This window comes from Nicotiana sylvestris, chromosome 8 (genome assembly GCF_000393655.2).
Source record: "Nicotiana sylvestris chromosome 8, ASM39365v2, whole genome shotgun sequence".
NCBI lineage: Eukaryota > Viridiplantae > Streptophyta > Magnoliopsida > Solanales > Solanaceae > Nicotiana > Nicotiana sylvestris.
This window is the reverse complement of record NC_091064.1, coordinates 43,288,698-43,292,729: the sequence shown is the minus strand read 5'-3', so window position 1 is coordinate 43,292,729 and position 4,032 is coordinate 43,288,698.

Sequence of the window (4,032 nt, the reverse complement as noted above, 5' to 3'; positions counted from 1 at the left end):
TAATGGCTAGACAAGAGGATACAGACAAATCATGCAGACTGTGCAAGGTAAACATAGTGAACCACAACATAGTGAATTCGGTCTCGCAGATATAATGACATTGTGATCCTTGAGAAATATTTGGATAGGATTTGGAGTAGTTAAAAGTACAGTATAAGTGTTACGGAGATAAAAGAAGTGCCACCGGGGAGATAGCCAAAATTTCAATTCAGAAGAAACCCAACAAGCACAAGAGCGCGGTGGTAGGAAACTCAGGATAATTATAGGAAATTAAGAACATAAAAAATTCCATCGGGTATACCACGTAATCAGCTCGCAGCTTTATAGGAGTCAGAGCATCTCCCTTAAGTACTACAACGAAAAACTAGCTGAGGAAAAAACGAGAAGGATTCAACCTAAAAATAGTAACTTGAAGAAGAAATGGTCTTGTAACAATAGTCTCACTACAACATTATATACACTCCATAAGAAAGTGGTACCTACTGTGGCTAATGAATGGGAAGTAAAAATAAAAAGATGATATTTGAGATCATATGAGTTACATGATATTTCGGTATTCGTGGGCACTAAGATAAGCCAAGCATTTATGCAGCAAGTGGTAGAACGACTAGAAAAAGTAATTGCCTATGTTTAAAGGCAATTGAGAATGCATGAAAGGAAATCTATGGTTCTAGCAAGTTAAAGGAAGGTTGCGAATAGTATAAATAGATATATGTAGGTCGCAAGCTAAAGCATCGTAGAGTGACATAGTTTTAGGTAGATAGGAGTAAGTATAAGAAAAAACAAGTGAGAAGTTGACAATAATAGGTGAGTCCTTGGGATTAAAACCATCACAACCAGAGAGTTGTTGGCTTCCGTAACTTATTGAAAGCTTGGTACAGCCTGAATGAACTCAGAAGAGTCTAAGGCTAGGTGCATTTAGAAGAGATGGAATGTTGCCCTGGTAGTAGAATAAGGGTGTAATTGTGATAAATGATAAGAGAATAACGTTTAGGCCTTTGATTGAGTAACGATTTAAAGAGAATGGATTTCATGAATTGCACAGGATTAGAATACCCCCATAAGATGAATCATGTTGGGATGCTATGAAATACGGTTATTGAAGTATAGTATCGTCCCTAAGTGGATCAAAAAAATCACTTAAGATGTTCCCCGATGAGACGTGCGCCTCAATGACAATGTATTACATAAGAGGTTTCAAGTTATGAGTGGTAGATTAAGATCAACATTAAGTTGGATCAACGATGGATGGATAAAAGTTAAAAAGTATGAGAGGAGATTAGGTTGTCATTCTTAAGATAAACAATACTGAGGAAGCATTAAAGGACTTAGATTTATACATGTAAGATAAGTAGCGAGAGAATAACCTAGAGTTGGGTAACATACCTCGATAATAATAAAACAAAAGTAAGAGTTATGGTATAGTTTGACCTGCCTTGATGCAGCAAAGCCATAAGGATAGATATCTGAGGCTATGAAACAAGATATATTAATAGTTGTAAGTTCAACAAAGTACAAGGAGAGGAACTTCAGTACACCTATAAATGCCTAGAGGGACAGCTTATCATAGTTCTGTATATGTTCATAAAGTGAGGCTTAGACATATGCTAAAAGATGGAGGAAAAAAGGGAGAAGAGTTGCTAGGTGCTCATACAAGGACACCGTCGTCCATACTGCATGACATAAGGTAGAAACAGTTAGGAGATTGGAAGAATTCCTACCATATGTCATGGCATGAGAAAGATGCCTAAAGGGGGGGAATGCCCCGACGTTTGGATTTATTCACAAGACAATTGTCTAGATGGGAAGATGAGCATTAAAGCATTCATAAGAGCTATAGTTTATGAAACTGATAAGCGCATCAATCAACATTCAAGGACGAATATTCCAGAGGGGGGAATGATGTTATACCCCACGTTTTCATACGTGAGAGTATGTCGTAAGCCATTGATGTAAGCTCAAAAATGAGATTATATTTGGAAGCAAATAAAGTAAGTTAATCATGTTACCGTGGAGGTTACAAATATTTAAGATCATGAATAACGAGTACCAAGAAGGTTGGAAAGCTTAGAAGCTAAACCAATTGAAGAAAATAAGTTTCGCCGAAAGTCGAAAAGTTTAGAATGTTATAAAATGTACTTTCGGGTGAGACTAGGGTTATTAACATGATAAGGAGGTTATTCTAAGAGTTAATTTAGTCGTATGATAGTCATTTGCTACGTTTTGAAGGCAAGCAAGTTGTGGAACAAGAGTTGGCAAAGGTCATCACAAGTTACATTCATAAATTTAATGAAACTTAGGTCAAATGTAGATCAGCTTTTCTCCACATATACTTGGAATTATGGGGTAATTTACCTACCAAATTTAATATTTACGAGTATCGTTTCTAATTCATAAAACCGTTTGTCTATATGACATCGGAGTAGAGTGATATTCGCATTTTTGCGACACAGCGCAGGCAGCTCCCAGTGGGACCCACTAAGGCGGTGGTCGACCTACTTCACTTTATAAACGATTTGGAAGCCTATTTTTAACTAAACTTCATATCCAAACTTCTCCTAACCCTTCTAAACAGATATCACAAGGGTTTGAAGTGATTCCAAAGTGATTGCACCATATTTCAACATCAAAACTTAGTTATAGTGAAGAACAACGCCTCTTTGAGGTTGTGTTGTCATTGAGGATTGTTGTGGGTTGTGTTTGGATGAAATTCCAAGTTGTTGCTACTGACTAAGGTGATATAATAGACTACTAATTGTGATTAATCTTTCTTGTATGTTGGTTAAGTTTTTAGGATGATAAACTACAAGATAGTACTTGGATTAGCTTAAGTCACTTCTATAGTGTTGTATTGCCATTAAGGGTTGTTGTAATCTAAATATAACTTGGATTTCGACTTGAAGTCACTGTAGGAGGTATGTGTATTGTGTTCTTGCATGTGCTTAAGGTTATCTTGATGTTGATTAAGTTAAATGGATGGAGAAGACATGAACTAGTGAATAAAGTTACTATTGAAGATAGTTGGAGTTGAGGATTGTTTCCTTTGTTATAAGTTAACCACCCGAAACTCATCCGAGGCTCTTGGGACCTCAACCAAACATGCCAACACATCCCATAACGTCATTCAAACTTGTTCCAATCTTCATAACGCTCAAAACAATATCAAAACATCAAATCACCCTCGGATTCAAGCCTAAGAATTCTAATTCTTCCAAATCACGTTTTCGATCAAAAGGTCTATCAAACCTCGTCCGAATAACCTGAAATTTTGCACACACGTACCAAATGACAAAATGGAGCTACTCCAATTTTCAAAATTCCATTCCGACCTCTATGTCAAAATTTTCACTACCAATCCAAAAGCGCCAAAATTCCAAATTCACCAATTCAAGCCTAAATCTGCCCCCAACCTCCAAAATGCATTCTGATCACGCTCCTAAGTCCCAAATCACCTCACAAAATTATCTGAACCATAAAAACGAAGTTCCGAGATCATTTACTCATAAGTTAACTTTTCCAACTAAATATGCCAACTTAAGAGACTAAGCGTCTCATTTCTCTACAAATTCACTCCGAACCCAAACTAACCAACATGATGCAAGGAAATATAGTTGAACAACACATAAAGAAGCAGAAATATGTAAAATAGAGCGGTAACTCATGAAACAGCTGGCTGGGTCATTACAATAGTATACAAAGGCAGTGCAACCCTCTTCTCCCTCATTCTAGAAGATTTCACCCGCATTAGTTCTCCTAAAATTCTCTCAAACCCCTCTAGAATTACCAAATTAGTCTAAGGCAGTTGAAGGGAAATCTAGTAGGATTTAGTGCGAAGGAGCTTGGAAATCAACAATGAGAGAGATAACATGAACAATAATAATAGAAATCAACAATGAAATAGGTAACATGAACAATAACTTCAATTAATGATAATCAACAATGAAAGAGATAACATGTATAATGACTTCAGATAATGATAATCAACAATGAAGAAATAGCATGTAACAATAAAAGAGGCAACAAGTTCAACTA